Source organism: Lactuca virosa, chromosome 8 (assembly GCF_052849685.1).
Source record: "Lactuca virosa cultivar CGN04683 chromosome 8, Lactuca_virosa_CGN04683_v6, whole genome shotgun sequence".
Taxonomy (NCBI): domain Eukaryota; kingdom Viridiplantae; phylum Streptophyta; class Magnoliopsida; order Asterales; family Asteraceae; genus Lactuca; species Lactuca virosa.
In genome coordinates, this window is record NC_136433.1 from 72,533,200 (window position 1) to 72,557,882 (window position 24,683).

Consider the following 24,683-nt stretch of genomic DNA (forward strand, 5'->3'; position numbering starts at 1 on the left):
ATAAGAGATGCCTCTTTTCAGAATATGTCAATATGGTCCTTCCAAAATTAGCACTATACTTCCAACTGTCCCTGAGCAACCAATCTTTGGTAAACCTCAGATTGTCCTCGACAATTGCTTAATCATTTTAGTCATATCCAATTCTAGACCTTTTCCCTTCTTAATGCCTCTGGGCATTTGGAAAAATTTAGAAATGACAAATATTATAGCACATGCAATCGATCCTGTACCCAAAGCGAATGGTACACGATTCATGATGTCTCACATAAAGACATGATTCTAGACCAGTCTTTTGCTACAATATTTTTATTTGCCTTGTTTTCAAAATTTGACTATGAAGAGGGATGCCGTAATCATAATCGAATTTTGAGAACGCAATATATAGAATTTCCTTAAGTTGAACCAATCCAACATGAAATTCATATATATATATTTATATATATATATATATATATATATATATATATATATATATATATATATATATATATATATATATATATATATATATATATATATTCTTGACTAAAGATGATTAAGGTCTCAATCTAAGCCTTTAGAACTGAAATGAAGTATATCCTCTCCCTTAATTATAGCGAAACAACTTTTTCAATCCCTGCAGCCTCACGAATTGAAACTTTTGTTTTCTATAATTAACATTGCTAACTTGCAACACTAACAATAATTATCATGCTCCCACTAACATGATGATTATTAGCATAACACTTATGCTCCCACTAGCTTTGACATGTACTCAGAAATCAGCTGGACTTCTAGAAATCAATACTTTATTGACTTTCTTACCAAAGTTCAGATTTCTGATACGAGATGCTTTGATAAAACTTTATCAAAATCATACACCTTTCCTTAGATAGCATGCATGTGTGTCTAAACAATTTCATAACTATGAAAAGGGATGTCGTAATCATAGTCTCAATTGTTTAGACATTTTGTCATCTGCTTCAAATCTACTTGGTGGAAGTGTTTCCTCACCATCATTTTCATGAATCGGAGAGAAACCTTATGACCCTTAGATTTTATGGTGTATGTGTTCTTATCCATGTGAATCGTCAAAACCATAGTCACAAGACAAGGATAATGACAAATCCAAACTCATATGGACTGAACTTATGCAATCTTAACTTCTTGCCACCTGGCAGTACAGGGCCTGCCATTGCTTCCAAGTTGTTATGCAACCAATTGAGAACTTTCAGAACTTCTATGCAAATCCAACTTTAACTGGAATGGGCACAGAATATGTCAACACGATAGGTTATAAACCTCAAGTCGTGTGCTAGTGAAGAACCTCAGGTTTTATTCTTGATTAGTTCTTGAAATTCTTTTTAGGATCTTTAAGACTCCCACTATCCTCTTGACATATAAGACTATCTTGCCAAATATTCAAGAGATAGTGCGGACTCTTTATCAAGACAAACACTTCACACAATTGGCCTTAGTTGGTCTTTGTTTTATCCAAAACATCACAACTTATCAATTTCAAATGTACAAGAGTAGGACACTTTTACTCTTACATTTGACAAGTGTTTTAAACCTTTCTTTAAGATATGTCACTCAAGTTACAATCTTGGAGTATGACTCTAAGAATTGTTTTGGAACGAAGTATGACTCATCTTCCTGATCTAACCATTTCAACAATTCATGACTCATCTTCTTAGTCATAAGAATGCACTAAGATGACCTTTAGAGGACTAATTGTGATATGATTTCTAAATCATTAAGATGATCACAAACATGATACTAAAGTACTCTCCCATCTTTTCAGATTTGAGAAACTTTTATCTTTCCGCCTAATTTGATTCTTCCCATTCGTTCTGCCATACATTGAGATTTTTCCAATGTTTCAGAATTATACTTAAACTTGTAAGTATAACCATATTTACTAAACTTTAGTAAATCAAATAGTCTTAACGAGCTTTGTGGTGGACATGACCAGTGCACAAGAATGTGTACTCGATCCCTTTAGTCCTTCACTTGACTCACACATCCATGTGAACAAGTAATTAGTCTTGATTTTCCAATGCTTGAAAGTTCTCATTCATCATACTATTCAACTTGCATGATTCCAAGTTTCGGTCCAATTGAAACTTGGGTGATGAGGAACTTTCCTGATTTGGTAAATTTAGACACTACCACAAATGAAAGAATCAAATCCATTTTCCAATATTGCTGTCAGTGGAATCATATAAGCAACAATTTTCCACAAATGTCATTGTAAGGATACTTCAAATAAATAAAATTAAACAATTTTCTTTTATTTTAAAACTTTGCGGAAAAACTTATCCTTACAATCCACATGGAAAATTGTTTTTATCTATTCCTTAGCAATATATCATAACTTCTTAAGCAACTGCTCAAAATTCTGATGCGATCGAAATCCACCTTCGCGATCAGAATCAGCATATACTTCCTTTAAGATTTCTCTCTATTCTTTGATTCTTAAAACATCAACATGTGACCCAGTCACATCATGTAATGAGGATCTCAGAATAGAACTTAACAAAGTTAGATAATGGGCTCTACCTGATGTAGAGTCAAACTTATTGACTTTAACATCCTTAGGTAAATTTGGCAGCTTTGCAATCAACGCCCCTTCCTTTGGCAAAATAAACATATGGACCCTTTGGTAATGGGACTATCTCAGACTTAGCCTTTCTCTTTACCATTTGGTCAACCGGGTTGACTATGGCCAATCCCTTTCCATTGGGAAGAGAATGCTTTTTCTGGATTTCCAGTGTCACCATTGTCACTGTGCATAAAGTTTTTGGGAAGTTGATCTTATAATCAAATTTGCTTTACTATCGTTCCAAATCATTGCTGATTCAGCAGCACCAAGCAAATAGATATGATCATTAAGGTTCATGTCATAGTCTGTTTCATAGTAGTCCCAAAGGAACTCACTATGTGACTTAGAAAGTGATTGAACATCCAACTTTCTCAAGACTTTGACACCCAACTCTCCCGGCTTGTCAATATGTGACTTCATCTCTAAGATGTGATCACACATAGACCTTGCTTGCCATTAGGGCTTGAGTGACCTTAAACTTGTGGGTTAGGGAGAATAATTGGAGGAGGTGGAGGAAGAGAAGTATGACTTCCATGAGCCAAACTCGGGAAGTCATATTCATTATGAAAGCTTGGTTTGGGAAGATCATTGTTGTCTAAACCAGACATCAACAATGGGAGAAATTCACGTAAAGTTGATTTAAGTCCTTAATATAACACCCAATATGATATATTAAGGCTAGGACCCAACAAACTATTTTATAACTTGGAAGAGGGATGCCGTAATCCAAGCTATAAAATATTTGAAGGTAGGTGAATGACGATTCACCAATTTCCACCAAGATAAACGAAATGTATTATTAGGTTTTAATTGGTTTTGAAACTCCTAGATTCTTTTGAGATTCATTGAACTTTTCAATGGCATGTTTCAATCTCGAGTGTGCCCTTCAGGTTTTGTGACTGGGATGCCGAGGATCACAAAACAAGGTGTGAAGTAACCATGCAAATATACTTGGTACCCTTAATATTTACCCCTCAATCGATGTGCCGGTTAACCACACACGCTTCAACGATACTATGATAAACATTAAGTTACCCTTTGCCTACCTTGTTAAGTCCAGGTTAGTGTGCCGGTTAACCACACACGCTCCACTAACAGCTTAAACAAAGTGCAAAGTGTAATTTCATGGATTAGCACCTTATTCACATTTTCCTAAGTAACTAAGATTGGGAATTTATAAGTGTTTAGTTACTTAGTATTTATCATTATACTTATAATGAAGGGAGAATTATAGTCCTTGTCCTACCTGTTCGGCTAACGACCCTCCACCAGTCAAGGAAGCGGTGGGTGAGAGTGGACACCCATTAAACTGCCATTTTATAGGCAGTAACCTTATACCCCCCTTATAGACCGGCTTCGTGAATGAGGCCTACTAATGGTAAGACGACTTGCTCTTATACATATAATATATTAAACTTTTAATATTATAATAGTATAAGGGTGTATTTTAGACATTTAAAATACTTGGTGGTTTAATCTATTAATTAAATTATACTCTTAATTTAATTAAATTTAAACCATGTCATTATGGAATTATTAATTCTCTTTTAATTAAACACTTTAATTATCTATTAATAAAGTCCATAAGAGTTAATTGAATTATTCAATAAAAACATCATAATTCCAATTATTAAATTCAAAATTAAAACCATTTAATTAATTGTTTAAGTTATGAACCCAAGAGTTTTAGAATTCAATTCTTTTTTTTTTTATCATAAAAAAACTTTTTCCAAATTCCAAAACTTGAGGGCAAGTTTTGTAACTCTTGAAAACTTTTGGATTCCATAACTTATGGAGTTAAATACTTGTTTTATGATGAAACTTTTCATATTCCATAACTTAAGAACAAGTTATGGAATTCTTTAAAACATTAAGACCAAGTTTTGTAACTCCATAAAAAACTTTGAATCAATTTTTTAAAAACCTTTTCATATCCATAACTTATGGAGGTTTCAAAAAACTCTTTAGATCAAACTTTTAAAACTAATAAAATAACCATATCATTTTATCTTTTACTAAATTTGACCTAATTCAACTCATATAGCAAATGATTCAAATTTTACAAATAATTAGTTTTTCACAAAAACAAGTAATTATCTTAAAATTTGACAAACGTCATGTTTTTTTTTCTTTTTTTTTTTCAACTTGAAAATAAAACATTTGCATCAATATAACAGAAAACAACCCATGGCTCTGATACCACTGTTGGGTTTTGAGCATTCTAACACTCCTATGGTGTACATGCAACCCTATAAACCTTGGATCTATGTTTTCTCTATTATACATGCAAATATTAACTATTCCAAGGTTTCTCCTAACTAGCATATTATGAAGCACCTATACTACAAAGTTCTAGTTAGACGACATACCTTTTGATGTAGCTTGATGTCTTCAAGCTTTAAGAGCTTAGCCCCAATAGTGTGGAAGCCTCAAATGGAATCACAAATCACCAAAACACCTTGGAAGAACTTGAGAGAATATGTATGCACACTAAAATCGGCCCACTCTTATTTTCACGCACTTGTTCCAATTTTGTGAGCCAAGGACCCCTTTATCTATTATGGAGGATTAGGGTTACATCCATGTAAACCCTAATACCCATGACCTTTCATTTACATAGGATCCATGGGTTAAAAGCTCCATGGACCATCCATGAAAGCTTAGTCCAACCTAAATGAACTTGGCCCATTCCATATATATAAGAGTCCATATTTAATTAGTTCTTTTTGATCACTTAATTAATTCTAAATTAATTCTTGATCAATACTAATTAAATAATATGATTCCATATTAATATATTAGAACTTATAATATATTAATATAAATCATAAATATACTATTCTCAAAAGACTATCCATATAAATTGTGCCGGTGAAGTGCAACCCAAATGGACCATGCCGGGTCGGGTCAAGTACATACCAAATATAGTTATGGACTTAGACATTAATCCAACAGATACAACAACTGAAAAGAAGCCCTTCGTCACTGAATCTAACGCCACACCTGCTCCATTTCCAGAAAGATTAAAGAGCACAAAGAAAGAACGAGAGGAGAGTGAGATCATGCAAATGTTCAAAAGAGTTCAAATAAACATTCCACTCCTCGAGGCCATCAAGCAGGTACCTAGATATGCAAGGTTCCTTAAGGATCTTTGTGTATCTAAAAAGAAATTAAAAGGAGTCCAAATCGTAACAGTTGGGGAGAATGTATCCGCGGTTTTGCAAAAGAGAATGCCCCCGAAGTGCACGGATCCCGATGTCTTTACCGTGCCTTGCAAATTGGGGAATCTTTATGTACCCCGAGCCATGATCGATCTAGGTGCATCCGTAAATGTCCTACCATATTCTCTTTTCAAATCAATTGGTGTAGGAACATTGAGCAAAACCAGTGTGATCATCCAACTTGCCGACCGGTCTTTGGTACACCCAAAAGGTGTATTAGAGGATGTGCTAGTGCAAGTCGATGAATTTGTTTTCTCGGCTGATTTTTATGTCTTAGATATGGGAGATGATGACTCTCCAAATTCAAGTTCCATACTTCTGGATAGACCTTTTCTAAAAACTTCGAAAACAAAAATTGATGTCTACAACAGAACTTTAAGTATGGAATTTGATGGTGAAGTTATCAACTTCAATGTTCATGAAGAAAAAAAGGTTCCTTCTTATGTTCAACCTGTCAATCTTGTGAATTTGATTCGGCCCTCAACTAAAGAGGGTCTAAACTTGTCTAACAATGAATTTCTGGAGTTAGTTTTTTCACGAAAACTAGACAGGAACAAAGCCAAGGATCTTGCAAAGGAGTTCGATATGAGGTACTAGAGATTTTGGAGTTTGTTGATGACACGAGGATGAGGATTGATGATATGGAACCCAAGCCACCTACTACCAAAGCCAAATTCCTTCCACCAATGGAACAAGCACAAGATCCGGGAGCAAAAACTCCACCGGACCCTTTAAAAAATATACATGTCAAGAAGGAGAGCACTCAACCGGCTATCAACCCTAATAAACTATCGAAGAAAGAAGAGAAGGAGTTAATAACCCTGTTGAATACATATGAAAGAAAGATTGAGTGGACAACCTCCGATATTAAGGGTTTAAGTCCTTTTTGGTTTATGTGCAAAAAGAAAGTCAAAGGAAGGTTGAAGGTTCCATTGAAGGAGGTAGTGAGAAGATTGATGTGTTGGAGAGGCCCATGCACCAAGACTGAAGCACATTAAGGGGGCAAAGTCGAGCCAACGACTGAAAACAAGGGCATCTAACCGGGAGGCAACCCGGGGGTATTTTTGTCCTTTCTTATTTTTCCATCATATTTTCTTCGTTTTCAAGTTTCCAAGTTGTTTCTCATGTTTAAAGAGGTTAAATTTTCATTTTCCGGGAAGTAGTGGATTAGTGGATTGTAATTTCAAAAAGTAAAAAAAAAATCAAAATTTTTGGCTTTCATAGAGGTTTACACGATCGTGTAAACTTATGTTCATGGTTTACACGGGCCGTGTAAACGACCAGACCAACACAGATCAGACGCAACATTTACACGGCCGTGTAAAATTTGCCCTTCTGTTTACACGGGACGTGTAAACGTAAAAAAAGAGCTGGACGTTTTTAGGCAAAAAAAATCGATTTTTGTTCATTCTCTTTACACGACCTGCAATTCTTCTCTTCCCTACTGCCCCCTTCGAAAAAACCCTCAAAAACATTCAATCTTCCTCAATTTTGCATCAAAAATCAAGCTCCAAGGTATGAAATTTTTCTATTTTCTTCATCTTCTTTGTCTTGTATTTCAAATTCACCCGTTCATGGCTGATTTTGGGGGTTTTGAGCAAACCCTTGAATTTTTGGGTCTCCAAAATCTCAACCTAATGCTTGAAATTTTTTGTAGGATAAGCTTGGGGAAGCATTGGACATCACCCTACCACCATTTTCAAGCACAAATTGGTATAATTGTTCCAAACTCTTTACTTGTGCATATAGTTAGATTTTGGGGTGATTTTGGTGATATTGCTAGTTCTTGTGCATACTTTAGAGTTTAAATTGTCCTACATTGTGTGCAAAACTTTGTTGAATTCAATTGGACAATGGCTTCCCGTGGAAAAAGAGCTAGAATTGGGACCTCACATATAGGTGGTCAAGAAACCCATGATGAACAAGACCAACAACCCATGGAAAACCCCTATGAATTTGGTCTTATTTTTTAGACCAATCAACAAGAGATGTTGTATTCAAGCCTTATTCAAAGGGTAAAAGGGGCACAAAAATTTGTGGACATCCAATCCCTTAAGGACCTTCATATCTATAAGGGTGTCCACAAGCTCTTGAAGAACATTGGTTGGGAAGGATTATTGAATCTCCATGCTGTAAGCTCTCAAACACCCATGTTGGAATTCTTGTCATCCATCACCTTCGATTACCAAACACACATCATCACCTTTCGTTTGCTCAATCAATCTCATCAAATACATGCTGATACCCTTTGTGATATCATTGGTGCTCCTAAAGCAAAAAGGGATGTATATACAACAAAGGGAAGAAAAAATGTTGTATTTGAGCAAAACTGTGGAAGGTTTTGGAGAAGTATCTCTTGTGAAGATGAGTTTCAGTCAGGCACAACAAAAGCTTCTAGCATTATTCATCCGGTTTTGAAGGTCACCCACCGGATTATTACTTCTCTCTTATTTCCTCAAGAAGAGATTATCAAGCCGAACAAAAAAGAATTAGAAGTTATATGGTGCATGATTAACAAGCCCGAGGAAGTCCCTCATTTTGGGTGTTGGGTAGTTCAGAAAATGCTCAGAAATGCCATGAGCAATGGTGGCCAGCTACATTGTGGAGGCATGATATCTATTATAGCTGAACATCTTGGCCTCCATCTACCCAACAATCCAACCAATATAATTCCGGGCCATACTCGTTTATCACTTGATGTTATGGAAATCATGCATCTCTTTCACCGCCATCCCAATGGGGATGTTCATTGGACCATCGATGGTAAAGAATATATATGCATCGATAGCCGAAATAAGAAGATATTAGCCTTGGCCAATGACATCCCTTCTACCAATTGGCACCTCCAATCCAACTTGGGTGTTACTGCAATCCGTAGACCTCCAACCACTACTTGTACTCCTCCTGCTCAAACTGCAACTGCAGGTGCTTCCAGCTCGTCTCGCCCCATTCCTTTTCTCGAACACAACCTTTACATGGGTGAGTTTGCATGCTTAGATCATCATTACACGAACCTCCAACAGGAAGTAGGAGAGATTTATACGGGAGTTGCTGAAATCACTTCTGAATTTCATGACTACCGAAACCTTCAAGAAGAGCGTTGGGCCCAGCAAGAGCTGCGATGGGCTGAGCAGGATCAGCGATGGGTCGCTCAGGAGCAACATAACCGCAACATTCATCATTTAATGAGCGATATCCACCGAGTACTTGTGCTTCCTACCCAGCAGCCGCATCATCCATCATCATCCCAACCCCAGTGGCCTCCATTTTATCCTACTGATTACCCTTCACAGTTCCCACCATATCCTCCACCGCCCGGTCCTCAATAGGCCGGTTATGCCTCTCTCTAAGCATCGAGGACGATGCTTATTTTAAGATTGGGGAGGGGCATCCATCCATGCATAAATCCCGTTGCATGTAGGTTGCATGTAATTTTGTACATATTGCGTTAATTTTCATTTTCTTTTTCTGCATAGAAATTTTTTCAAAAACCAAAAAAAGATTTTCTTTCTATTCTATTTTTATTATTCTTTGCATTTTGTATCTAAATTTTTGCATTGCATTCATTTCAAAAAAAAATGATCCAATCCCAAGCAACCGAATCTTTTCAAAACAGTTGAGCTGGTAAGTGAGTCATGTGCCTTGAGATTAGCTTGCTCTTTTTATTGAAAAATCTTAAAGCAAGTTAATCGCACACGAACACACCTCCTGAAACTACTTGTACAAAACAGAAAGTGAGAAGATCGTCAACATTGAAGCATAACAGCAGGTATGAGTCAATTCTTTAGGACATATGATTGGTCTTATGAGTAGTAAACGCTCAATTGAACTTAAAATGCCAAATTCAAAAAATTCATAAAAAGTATATAAAATTTCAATATCCCGAGCCTTCCAGCGCTCTAAAAAGTCCTTTCTGCTCATTCCCTTTTATATACCCTGCTTGGGGACATAGTTTCCAACTATACCTACGGGTCTTTGCATGCTAACTTCAGTCCCCCGAAAAATGTCTAGAAGCCCGTCACGGTAATAGACCGTGAGAGGTCCCACCATAGAAAAAGTCAAGGACGAAAATATAAAGAAATAGGCCAAATAAATAAATTAATAAGAGTGTTATGTGTTATCTTAGTGAAAAAAAAACAAAAAACAAAAAACAAAAACAAAAAAATGTTATTAAGTTAATCTGTGACCTTTGGGACTCGAACAAGTAAACTCTGAGGGGTGTTCTACACCTAATCGCCTAAAGCAAAAAATTATTTGGGACTGATTGGGTTGAAAGTTCGCTACATTGGTTCCATAGAAAGTCATGAACTTAATAACCAAATAAAGCTAATCTGTGGCCTTTGAGGTTCGGGCAAGTAAACCCAAGGGATCCTTTTAAATCTAGCACACTAAGGTCATCTGGTCTGGATGTGTTGGTTGGAAGCCCGTTACATGGATTTCAAAGAAAGCCATGAGCTTTATTTGTAGGAAAATGTAATTAGATAGTTTGTATATATTTGTGTTTATATCTTTATTGAATAATATGTTTAGGAAAAATATTTGGCTGCCAAAAGATTCCCTTGGACTTGGATTTGAACTTATGACATTGGGACTGAATGTTAATTACTTTGACTGGAGTAAGTGGTTTGAAAATTGTAACCAATTTTGGTAAATATTAGGGAATTTTTAGAAAATATTTTTTTTTTCAGAAAAAGATTGTTGTTGATCAACAAATAGCTGGAGTCGGTCATTGTTATAATTTGTGAAACAAAGATGATTGAGCATGTTTTGTCACATTCAATTTCACGAGAGTAAGACCATAATTTATTCCATTAATTGACTTGTTAATATTGAGAGGGAACAAGTGTGGTGATCTTTGATTCTGTTGAGTTGCATTAGGGAGTGGCTAAAGTCTTATTTCTATTGTTATATAATATTTTGAGACTAAAGCTAAGTTAACTCAAGGCACGATAGGTACATTCTCAACTATGGTACAAAAACAGGGTTAATTGGGTTGGATCTTTATCATGTTTGTTTTAATTTCATGCAAAAAATTTCAAAAAGATTTGATTTTGATTTTCTTTTCTTCATTTATTTTATTTTCTCTGATTTAAATTTTTCTTGTTCTTTCTTGAGGACAAGAAAGGTTCAAGCATGGGGAGATTTGTTAGGTGCATTTCATGCATCCATTTTGTAGTTTTAATCCATAAAAGTGCATTGCATTTAGGTTTAAACTCATGCATTTTGCATATATTTCGGGATTTTTCATGATGCAATTCCATTCACACACTCTTATGATATTTCAGGGATTTTTGGAGGTTGGATCTTGCTTTAGGAGGTTAAAAATAGTTGAGGACAAAATTTCGGGACTTCCGGAGCATTGAGGAGAGAGATAAGAAGAAAATGAAGATTTTGGCTTTACAGAGGTTTACACGGCCGTGTAAATGAAAGCCTTGAGTTTACACGGGCCGTGTAAACGCATATTCAACAGCAGTGTACTTCGAAGGCCTGGCAGATTTGAGCATTTTACTTCTAGAGTTTACACGGTCGTGTAAATGGTCAGTGTTAGTTTACACGGGCCGTGTAAACGTGTCGTCAGTTTTAAAACAGTTTCATCCTTTGTAAAAGGGAGACAACCAGTTCCAGAGGAAGTTAGGTCGTATTTTTGGGAGAAGAGAAAGCGATTTTGGGAGATTTTGGAGTTGATTAGCACTTGGGAACATTTGATTTCATTTTGTAAGAACTTTAATTTCATTTTTCTAGATTTGTGATCTTGTTCTAGTCATGAGTGGCTAGAACCCTAGATTCTCCAACTTTATGTCTTGACTTCTAGTTGTAATTTCAATCACATGACTTGATGTTTGCTTCCAATTTTTTATCTAGTGAATTTGATTTTGTTTCAATTGAATGTTTGATTCTAATTGTGATTCTTATTGGCCATTTGAATTAGGATTAGATCATTCAAGTTATCTAATTGCAAAATCCGTAATTGTTTTGTAAATTGGACTAGGTAACAAGCACTAAACTGATTTCTATTGAATGAATTTAGTGTAAATCTTATTCACAAATTCTTATGCTCTCGAGTTTATGAGGAGTATTGAGTGTTGTTGAGAACATACACATAAATTTTAATGCAATCTTTCAACCTAATTCTAAGAGCTTGTTTAGATTAGATTGGTAAGGTTAGGATTAATCAAAGAGCTTATTTTGGTTAATCAATGTGGTAAATGGGAGGTGCTAGAGCTTGTTAGCATTTCCAAGTACCAACTTAGATAGAATTGGACAAATATCATGTCATCTTGGAATTGCATTACTAAGTTGTCATAGATAGAGTTGGAGTCCTTACAAATTCTGAATTTAATTCACTTATTTAGTTGATTACTTGTGTTTTTAATTGTTTGTTTTAATCATTGCATTCTAACCCCCACCCCCCTCTTTACTGTTGGTGACCATAGTACCTTACACAAAAAGGGTATAAGTATTTGTCTCGTGTCTCTGTGGATCGACCCTACTTACCTTGTATTATATTTTTAGTGCAAAGTAGTAGTGTTTTTGGAGTCATTTGTACCCCTTTATTTGTTGGGTTTGACACGCCTAACAGTTAAGAAAAAAAATCAATAGTAATAAGCTTTAGAAAAAGTCTTCATTGGACATGCTCTAAGACCAAATCTAAAATCATAGGATCGTGTTGTAACATTCTACGACGATCTGATCCTGCTAGTTATTTAATTCGGTTTTCATTGTCTAAACGTATAAACTATAAAGTTTTTTGTAACATTAAAAAAGTAATTTCATATATTAATTTAATAATCTAACACATTGGCTTAAATTTTAGCGGGATTGAATTAAAGGTCGTAGGATACAAGGATCGTATCGTAAGATTGAACAACGATCGTAGGATAAAAGTATAAAGTATTTCGTAACATAGAAAAATTAATCTCATATATTAGTTTAATAATCTAATGCATAGCCTTAAAATTGTTTCATTTCTACTTAAAATCAAGCATTAAAATTCATCCACTAAGTTCATAAACCGAACATTGTATATCGCATGTATCCATGTATAGCCTCGCAGTTAGGTGGGTTGCTTTGTTTTACTTTGTATTTTATCATTATTGAAAATATAAGTTTATATACATTGTGTTTTGCTTTCATTACAATGGGTAAAAGAGATTTATGAGAAGATAAAAATGATAAATTGCATCATTGAGAGACTCATGTCAAAACGCCACAGGGCATACATGTGAGGTCATCAAAGAACATTATTAATATTAATGCATCATTTTCTTATAACTTGTTGAACTGAAAACGAAGTCTTTTACCCATCGTTGTATTGGGATTTAACCCTCTCTCTTATTTGTGTTATTATTGGAATGGGGTTATTGAAAGGGGGACGGGGAATTAAAGATCTCGCATGAACTGGAATTGGTTTGATATGCCTTTGCCATTGTTAAATGGGACAAGAGGATGATTGGTTTCCTATTGAACATCTCACAAGAGAATGGTAAGAAGGATTAATTCTCATGTTATCAAATGATTGGTAGACATGTAATTCTATGTGTACATTTAAAATTTGTTTACAACAATGTCAAGTGGCTCGGTAACAGTTGTTGATGTCATTACAAGTGATATGCAAATTGTTAAAGAGTTTCTTATAAATATATATATTTTTTTATAATTTTCAGTGTTCTATGCTCTAAGTATTTGTTGATCGATGATATGTTCAAGGGTATAGGAGCCGTATCGACGGGCTTCGTTTACACGATATAATCCTTCCTAGTTTATGACCAACTTGCCTTTTTGTAACGTCCTAAATTTCAAGGCAATTTTTTTCAATTTATTTAATTAAAACATAAGTCTTACCAACCATTATATTACATATCTAATTATAAAGATAGAGTTTTAGATGAAGTCTTAAAATATTATTAATACCATCGATGCAAGTACAGTCATGCATGAGTCTTTCCTCGAACCGAAGAACAACCTGAAAAGCACTTATTCAACAATTGTAAGCCGAGACATAGTGAATTCCCTCAAGATACCATATACCAAAATACATATACAATGCATACACATAATGACTTTCATCATAAGGCTGGTCCGCCCTTTTTTGCCTTTAGCGTAGAGCTGGTTCTCACATTGGCGTTCAGCGTAACGTTGGCCCTCCCGAGTCTATTGGCCTTCAACAAAAAGTCGGTCCGCCCTCAACTCCCACAAATATATATATATATATATATATATATATATATATTAATACTTATACAACAGGCAAACAGTTCAACACGATAGGCAACTAACTAAGCTAGTCTAGTGGCCTAATTGTATACTATAGGATAATTATATCCTAACATACAGTGGTTTCCTATTATCGGCTACACTACTATTCCCTCCCTAAAACCAAAAAAATATAGACCCTAGCTTCCCTAGGCTAGAACTATCTACCATAACCCAAAACAGACTAACAACCACGCCACTATCTGAGCTAACTGATGCTGGAGGAAACCGATCATGACCTCCATAGTGGTCACTCCTATCTCAGACACCAACAACCTGAACTTCGTCTCTCTCACATGTTGCTCAAGACTCTCAATCATGATCTGCTGGTACTATACTAGAGAATGAGTCTCCTCTAGATGATCATAGGTGTGAAGGATCCTTATCTTGTCGTAATCTCTCCCTTGCTCTAATCCCCTAACTCTACCAGCTAACATCCTGTCCTCCCTCCCCAACGAGTCATGATCTTCCTCCACCTGATGTATGCGATCCTCATGTCGTGCAACACACGGGACTAACACTGAGATCGCATGATCCGTGGGATCCTCTCGGATGGGATCGCGCCTCAGCGTCAGGAATGACTCTCCGATCTCATAAAAACCAATACTATCCTCCTGGATCCACTCGTCCACCTGGGGTGTCCACTTGTGGGCGGGGCAAGGTTTCTTTGATGGATTCGGGGATGATGGTGAGGCTGCCCTCTTGCAGGATAGGATAGGAATTGATTTTCTGGGGGTAGTAATAATCCTGTGTCCTAGGGCATGAATACTGAGAGAGGATGGGAAAAGTGGGGCAACAGTCTCTGGGGATGACTCCGACTCAATAGGGTCCTCATCCTGAGTCTCCTCACGATCCTGGTGGGAAGACGAATCTGGGTGGGGTGAACTATCTGCAGGTACTCCACCGATCTCATCGCCTCGCTGCTCCTCCTCACTGGGTTCTTCCTCATCTTCGAATGGCTCCTTGTCAGCTGATACTGGAGTTGGCGGTATGGGCATCGTCGGATCGTGATCGCTCTCAATTTTGAGCGTGCGTGGCACCACCTGATCTTCTTCCGGATAAGGATGTGACACCCAATCCCATATGTCTTCCATATCGCTCTGATTTCCTGCATAAGACATCAAACAGGTAGATGTTTATGAGAAATAATATATAATACATATAATTTCCTATTATAATACACACACACACATATATATATATATATATATATATATATATATATATATATATATATATATATATAGTAGATAGTATTGTATCTTAGGTAACTTTCTATATGGGTGGTATGTCGTATGCATGTCTCTATTCTGGATATCCTCAAGGTGTACCATCCTCTTGCACTAGGTCTTAATCTAAGGCTCTAGTCTTCAGGAAGTCGATCTATGCTACTGATCCGAAGATCCTCTCCTCGTAGTCCTCATCCTAATCTCCTAACTAGGCGTACTAAACTACTGATCCATAAATCCTCAAGCGTTTAGATTGTCAACTATGGCATCCAGGTTTAGGCGTGTGTCGATCGGACCATAATAAAACTTAGTTGCGCATTCTAGGTCTAGTTGTGGTACGTCTGTAGTACTAGACTAACTCTAGGATTCGTTTTTGACCTAAAATCTTAAGTTGTGATTTGAATGGATCGTTTTTATGATATACGAGTGCATTTATAAGAGCTGATATAATTCTTTATTTGATTAGTGTTTGATTAGGGTATTTTATTAATTCTATGTTTAGGTACCTCAAGACTACAAGGATCGGCCAGGTAGAAAAAGTCAGAGGGCAGGACCATTTTAGCATATAACCGTTCTGAAATCCAGCAATCCAAACGACAAATATTTCCAGCCTGGGCACCTCTCCCATAAGCAGTCTATCCGTACACTAATTAACAATAATACTTTTATTAGGTTTAACTAATTCAAAGTTTTATGCCCTAGGTTATAGTCATAGTTCCTAAGGAATTACTAGTTTGCAATAACTTGTAACTCTAATAGCAATCTGTCACACCCCCAGCCGGCGGCGGAAATGTCGGGCGGTGAGAACGAGGGGAGATTGGACCGAGGCATATAAATATATAAAGAACATAACACATAGTATGTCACAAACATTTATTATATTGTAATATATTTTGGGGTTACATTGTTTTGAAAGTCAAGCACACTTCCTAAACAGGACTAAAAACGATAAACAAACAGAACTAAACTCCAACAGCTTCCTTGTAGACTTCCTCCTCCTTGAAACGACTATCCTCCTCCTTGAAACGACTATCCTCTACACTCATCTCCCTGTAAATACATGTATTTTTGAAAACGTCAACATAATGTAGGATAGTGCAAAGGTTTTTAGAGTTTTCGGCTTTTATTTGGTTGTGTTAAGTTAAGAATATTTTTTCTTTCAGAAAAACCTTTCCTAAAGTATTTTATCAACTCTAGCTTACTATCTTTTTAGGATATCTAATGATGCTATATTATTATCTTATTAGGATATATTTATTAATCCTAATTTACTATCTTTATAGGATATCTAACGACCCTAACGTCTTTTATCTACCACTCTAAGGCGTCCCTAATGGTAGCCTGATCTTTAAGGTGATCTAATGTAAGAAAGTTATCATGTCGGGATTGTAGCTAGTAATCGTGGGTGGGGTTGTCAGACCCTGTCACAACTGGCATTTTAGCTAGGAAATTCTATTCCTGTGTAACCATTCAACTATTGTAAAACTTACATTCTAAGTAAATCTCACTCAATGCACATTTAGATTCACCATTCATGTTCATCAAAGAGTCTGAAGCCCTAAGATCCATGGTTTAAGTCCATATTGGACTAGGAGTTCCTTATTAGGCCTAATGGACCAATAAGCACCCAAATTCAGCTTCATTGGACTTAGAAGCCCTAATTGGATCCTAATTGGACCCAATTCATAAATCTAAAACATTTTGGACCATTTGGGTCTAGAATGATCCATTCTAACCATAATGGGCCTTATTGGGCCATAACTAATCCAATTAACCATTAGTGAGCCATAAGCCCATTCTTTTATTCTAATTGGGCCGTGAATGCTTCCAAGAGCCCAATGGGCCGAAAAACCTTATGTTTAGGATCCAAATGTCCTAGCTAAAGTTAATGGGCCCAAACTACTCCATCATTTCTTCTTGGACCAAAAATCTCGGCCCATGTATAAAAAAAAAAGAGAAAAGAAGAGCATTATGGGGGAAGGGTTGACTTTGGGAGGTGTCACCTCCATTTTATACAACATACATCCATGCAAGGACCAACATGTATCTATACTAGTCACCTCTCTCTCTCTCTCTCTCTCTCTCTCTCTCTCTCTCCCCTCTCCTCTTCTATTCTCGGCCAAAGACAACAAACACACACACGCATTTCACCAAAATTCTCTCCATTTCTCTCAAGTATCATCCATCTTCTTCCTCCAAAATTTTCAAGATTTAGCTTAGGTTTCAAGAGGATTTTCACAAGATAATCATCATTCTTGGTAAGCCTTTACACACTCAAGTTTTATAACTCCATCTTCATGATAGATCACTCTTTTAAACAAAGTTTTTGGTGATCATACTCCTAGAAATCTTCTTAAGTTCGAGATCCACTTAAGGGAGTTGCTAGGGCTGAAAATCACTTCATCTTTCCACTTCTTCTTCCAAAAAACGAAACATCAAGCAAAGGTGAGTTCATACCCCCTTGTTTACGGTTTTCATATGATTTTGAGGGAGAATGCAAGTAAAATGTGTAGATCTATGTGTTATATGCATGTTTTGTGTGAATTCTTAGTTTATTTGGTAAAAAATGTGTTAGATCTTAGTGAATCTCGAAATTTTAAGTATGATGTAGCAAAGATCTAAAAACTACAACACTATATACATCATATTATCAAGCCAAAAGTGAACACATGTTTAAGATGCAAAAGAATTCAAAAAAAACCTTGTTAAAGGTCAAAATTGTCAAGAAAACAAAAGATAAGGGTAAAAAGTGAAAATTCTGTTTTTAGAAGGGCCAAACAGGTCCTACATGTAATAAAAGGTATTTTTATGCTAAACATGCTTTTAAAAGGGTCAAAAATGAAATTTTAAGCTTATTGGGCCAAACTTTTGGGCCTCACGGCCTTTGGGCCCAATTTGCGAAAAAATGAAGATTTAAGGTTTAAAAATGTTATTTGGCCAAAGTTTGAGTCCTAAATGTAAATAAACCAAATTTAGAGGTGAAAATATCAATTATTTTCAAATTGGACCAAAAATATAAAGTTTTCGAAAATTGGGCCGAAAGTGTAAACTTTTACCAATAAGGGGCTGAAAATGTATTTTTCTGCGAAACAGGGTTTTAAATGTGAAAATCTAACATTTTGGGTTAAAACCGTAAATTTATAGACATCTGGGACAAAATTGCAAACTTTTATAAATTATGGACTAAAGTGTCATTTTTACAAAACTTTGGGCCTAATTTAATAACTTGAGAATTGTTGGCCAAAAACGTCGTTTTTACAAAAAGAGGATTTTTATCAACAATCTATTGAACTTCAAGTCAAAACAAACAACGGAATAAAACAAAACGAATGAAATACAACAATAACTATTTATTGGGCCTAATATACACGGTACTTGGCCATTGGACCCTAAGGGCCCAATTAAATGCATATTAAGCCCAATGCTTTCCATGATGTGTTTATTGGGTCTTTCGACCTATTTACATGTTAATTTGGGTCTAAGTATTGGATTACATGTTATTGGGCTTTTGTGGCCCATTTACATGCCTATTGGGCCTAAATTACCCTCTTACATGTTATTGGGCCTTTGTGGTCCAACTACATGCTAATAGGGCTTGGAATGGAAATTTCACATGTTAATATGACCGTAACTATACCTTTGCGAAATCATTAAATGTCGAATACTTTTATATGTACCTTTCGAATACAAAAACATACTACATATACGTAAACGTTAAACATAGAACAAAAAGGGGTTAAGAATCTAGTGAGGCATGTCGGTTGGCACCTCTGAGTGTACAATCGTAGCCTGTAGTTATAATCAGAGTTTCCTGGTAGGAAAGCGGGAGTTTGTGTATAGATCTATACGGGGTGACCCCCCACGCCTTAGTTGTTCGCTACAGCTAGACTAGGCCAGTCTAGGGCGACAACATCGGCGACAACATCCTTAGCAAGACCGGCATTTGAAAAAATACCAAGACGGGCGACCTAGTCATTATCATGCATGGTTATAACAGCTCATATAGGGATTCAATACCAAAAGTAAACTTTCGAAGATAAACTCTTCGATTGTGTCAATACAAAACAACTTATTCAACGATACAAAAATCTAGACATTGTTATAAAATAGAAAATATCGAATTTTTTGGGGGAAATTATTCATATACGTTTATCATTTATTCACAATACCATGAAACTAAACTGCTCTTTTACAAGCTATAACTATGAAATTTACACGTGCATCTATACTGGATTTTAACAATGTACTTGATGTGATAGCACGTGTATCTATACCGGAAGATATGTAGGTGTGCTTGGTTTCGTTTTATGTAATAGCACTTATCGTACTTTTAACAATTTGAACTTATGTATTTTAACAATGTACTTGATGTGAACAATGCTGGTTGTATTATGTAATGTTGGTGATGAATGTGTTATGTTTCATGTATATTCATTGTGATGATTATTCAATTGTTAGTCACACGAGCCCCCGAACGTTTCTGCCGTCTGGTTCGGGGGTGTGACAGACCCCATATAGATCTATACATATCTTCCTAGCTCTCGCAAGATTAACGATTATAGGTATGGGGGAATGCCGAATTTGATAATTATATCTTTTGATCTTATAATTATTTTGTGTGTGTGTGTGTATATATATATATATATATATATATATATATATATATATATATATATATACACCCTATTTATCGTTATTTGAAAACGAGATATTTGGACAGAGTAACTACTAGGTACGGTGCATATCCCTAAAATTGACTAGCATAACTTCTAGGTACTAAGTTGTCATAGGGATTTGGGCATTATAACATCTAGGTATTATCTCTTCCTAGACTATCGGACATCATATATCTTAGGTATAATATCATAGATTACAACTAGGCATAGTATCTATAGCTACATTATCCTAAGGCTTTAAGCTTTATAAATGATTTAATATTTATAACTATAAATATATTTTGATAAAACTATTTGATAAACATGTATCCCCCCGCCCCCCTCGCGTAAAACATTTAAAATAGTGAAATAGGGGCCGTATACTCACCTAGTCGCGTGAAACCTTTGATGTAGGGTTGAATTGGGCTCGGGAATCCGGGGATCGCTCCAACGGGTAGCAGCTTCGAGATAGAGAGTGAGAGAGAAGTCTGAAGGTGTGCAGAACTGGAATGACACTGCCTGCTATTTATAGTCAAGTTTTTGAGGTGCGCGCCGGAAAAATATATGCGCATGTCGTGTGATCATCGTGGCTCCATCAGGAAGTTGCCACGCGTCACTCCCCTACTAGGCCATGTCTCTCGCAATCTACTCGAATCCGGTGTCAGGTGCGCGGCGTACGGAGTCGCGCACCTAGCGCGCACGAAAAGATTTTGTATAAATCATAACTTCTTCGTGTGAGCTCTAATCTAAGCCCTCTTTATAACTATGTGATGCTCTAAATGGGTACTACAAATCTCCTTTAGGTTATTTTGGCTAGTTTTGACTTTCATTGATTAACGGGGATAAAAATAAATGATTTTATAAAGATCATATCTCTCTCATACGGATCCTGTTTTTGACAAACATTTTTCTAAAGTTTATATCTTGAGGAGTACTATGAAACTCTTTTTTGCACTTTTAGTCAAAACTCAACCAATCTCTAAGTACCGTTTTGACGTAATAAATTTTAATTACGCAGTTGATTCCTATTTCTATAAAATCCATAACTCTTTCTATCATTGAGATCACGTTAACGAGTACTACCCAAGTATGTTAACCATCTTATAAAACATTACAACTTTTCAGACGCTAATTTTTTAGCCTAATGGACGTTTTTAACCAATAAATGTAATGGCACATTTGATTCTTATTATTTCAAAAATTAAATATTACAATACTAAGCTATTATATCTATTTTCTTACTCTTTCCTAATGATGATCAGTGACGGAAACCTCTCGGTTGTCACATAAATAGTGTTATATCTCTACTTCAATTTTATAATAATTATTACAATCTACGGAAATAGTAAAAATGGAGTGTTACACGTTTGGTTGGTCGTGGTTGGATTCATTATTTCTCAAGAAAATATCACTAAATTTTAATGTCATTCCTTTGACATTGATGTTGTAATATTTTTCTATGAATTTATTATTTTGTTTGTTGTAATTTGTCTATTTCTCGTTGCCTGTCAAGGAGATCTAAGTTGGTGCTTAGGTTTGCGTTTGTTCGGTCATTATCTAATTCAAACACTTATGGGGATGTAACTTTGAGCTTGACATGAATTAATTCTTCTGAGCGATATGTTAGGCCAAATAACGTTTCATTTGTGTCGGTCCGAGGAGATGTTTTGGGGTACCACAATAACATACTTGGAAGTTCTTCTGCCCAAATTTCTTTGGCTTTGCCCAAGAGCTTTTATACAATGGCCATGATTGTTGAATTAATTCTTCTGAGCGATATGTTAGGCCAAATAACGTTTCATTTGTGTCGGTCCGAGGAGATGTTTTGGGGTACCACAATAACACACTTGGAAGTTCTTCTACCCATATTTCTTTGGCTTTGCCCAAGAGATTTTTTACAATGGCCATGATTGTTCTATTTATCAACCATGTTTGTATAGTTGATTATGGATGGGCTATAGAAGTAAACCTTTTCTTTATTCCCATTTCTTTGCACTAGTCTTATGAGATTTTCGACGAATTAGGTGTCATTGTCATTGACCAATGTGTATGGTACTCCAAACCAGGTGATGGTGTGTTTCCATATGAATTTGATTATGCTTCTACCTATAATGGTCTCCAAAAGTTCTGCTTCTACTCACTTTATAAAGTAATCGACTACTACGACTAAGAAGTTTACTCGATTGAGTGGTTCTAGATACGATCCTACTATATATATTTCACATTGATGGAATGACCGGGGGCTAGTTATAATGATCATATCATATGGATATACTCACTGTATTGGTGCAAATTTTTTTCACTCGACTCATTTTGTAGCCACTGCTTGTGTGTCACTATATGCTTAGGATAATAATATCTAAGATGGAATATTTTGGTTGCAAAGGATCCTGACACCTTCATGTGCCCCATTTATTATTAAATGTGTTTTGGTGATGATAAGCTCCGCCTCTGTCTTATTGACACACTTTATACATGGCCTCAACTATCCTCTTTTGTAGATGATTCCCTATCAAATAACGAATTGTGGATCTTTTATCCTTATTTATCTTGCCTCTTTTTCATTGCCCGGAAGGATACCATGCTTGATGTAATTGTAGTATGATGTCATCTAGTTTGCTCTTGATAGAATGTCATTGACTTCCACCTCTTATATGCTTCTCTTTTTTCAAAACTTCCAGCATGACATTTTCTATTACGTGCTTGAAAGAAAGGACATCTATTTTGCTGAGGAAATCATCACATTTTTTTTGTGCACAGGGGGAGGGGGTTGTTTTATTATGTATGTTTTGAATCTTTATGCCAATCTCTTGACTTCATTTAAAGACTATTGTATTTACGGCTCTTGACTTCATATATTCCTAGTATTTAATTGGTTACTGACATGGAGTCTCTAAATGTTGTATGATAGTTTTCTCCCGTTTCTTTTTCCAGTCATAGTCTTACAGGTAGGATTTGTATCTGGCTTTGTTATTTGATGTGATAAAGTCAAATTTGAGGACATATGTGGTTCTGGTTGTAAAGACCATTCCGAGTATGGCTCCTTGTTTAGTGGATGCCTCGTCAATATGTAGCATCCATGTTTATTGTTTTGGTTTCTTGCTTTTTCATATTCTATTTTGGATGGGAATTAGGGTAATTTATTCCTTCTTATGTGAGTTTGGTTAAAAAGACACTTAGGTGGTGTTTGTTTTTTGTCTGCGAGTCTTCTTGACCTCCTTTATCAATGTCGTGCAGACATTAGCCTTTGTAGACTATTTGTTTTTTACAAGACAACATACCTAAAAGTTTGTGTGTCCTCTTCTTTCGTAGATGTGGAGTAGAGTCTTCTAACTTCTTCATACATCTTTTAGCCTAAAAAACACAATTTCCATTAATATTTTTTTCGAATGCCTATTTTTTTAACCTCTTCTAGATATTGATATTTTTTATTCTAATGCCTTTTTTTTAACCTCTCCAGACACTAATATTTTTTGTTCTAATGCCTCTTTTTTGTAATATTTATTCATTTTAACTACAACGAATTACAATAAATATCAAATATATTCGTTAATTGATACCATTTAACGTTTATTTTTTTTATATATTACAACACACTTTTTAAAAAATGACATAATTATTCTATTGTCATTAAAATATAAAGTAGTTTAGATAGACACATTAATCATAGTATAATGTCACAATAAAGAAATAAAATAAAAAAAGTGGTTCTAAAAAATAAGTGTAATATGATAATACATAAAATTTGATCAAGATTTGTTAACTATTTATAATAAGTCATAAAAGTGTTAAGTTCAAAAAAGGATATTATTATAGCAAATATTGACTAAAGGCAAAAGGTCCGTATGATTCCAATATGGAATCTCTTAAAGAAATTGAAATTGAAAGGAATTTGAATTTGATGAAACCTTTCAGTTTTGTGAAACTAGAATTATTTAAATTTTAGTATTGAAAAACTCTTTTAAGTTTAAAATATGTTTTTTTAGCAGCTTGTATACGTTAAAAAATAATTAGTCTTCTTCTTATAGAATGCAGATGTTAAGTCCACCTCCTCTACTGTAAAGGTATACAAATGTGGTCCACATACTATAAACCTTTTTCCTTTCAAAAACAAACAACAACTTAGATCTTCCTGTTTGAGGCTATTCCGAGGTCGATACTCAATGTCGTTCTACTAGCTTATTATGTATTTTTCTAATTTCATGGATTCTGGTTTCAAGAGTTTAGTATGGTTTGGTCTGTGGGTACTTTGATCTAATGAGCTTGGAAATATCATTCTAATTACCTTGTTGCATATATTAGGGCATGCTTAACCTTTTTAGGTCTGGGTAATTTAGCTCACCTACACGTAGGGGTCTATAAATGAAGTATATCGAAAGTTGTTTCTTTTGTCTCTTAACTACAAGAGTATTTTTGATGGATTCGATGATGCTGCCAAGTATGAAGATATGATTTCTTATGGTGATGTGCTTGTTATGGGTGAGCAACCCAAACCGGAAACCAAAAAACCAACAAAAAATGATAAAAATGAAAAAATGAAACCAAACCAAAACCGTCAGAAAAATCAGTTTTGATTTTAGTTTTGGGTTCATAAAATGACTAGGGGTGTTCGTTTGGATGGATCGGTTCGATCCGATCCAATTAAGTAAATCCAAATTGATTTCGGTTTTCAAAATATAGATCCAAATATTCCAAACTAAATTGAAATCCGATCCGATCCGATCCAATTACAATTCGGTTG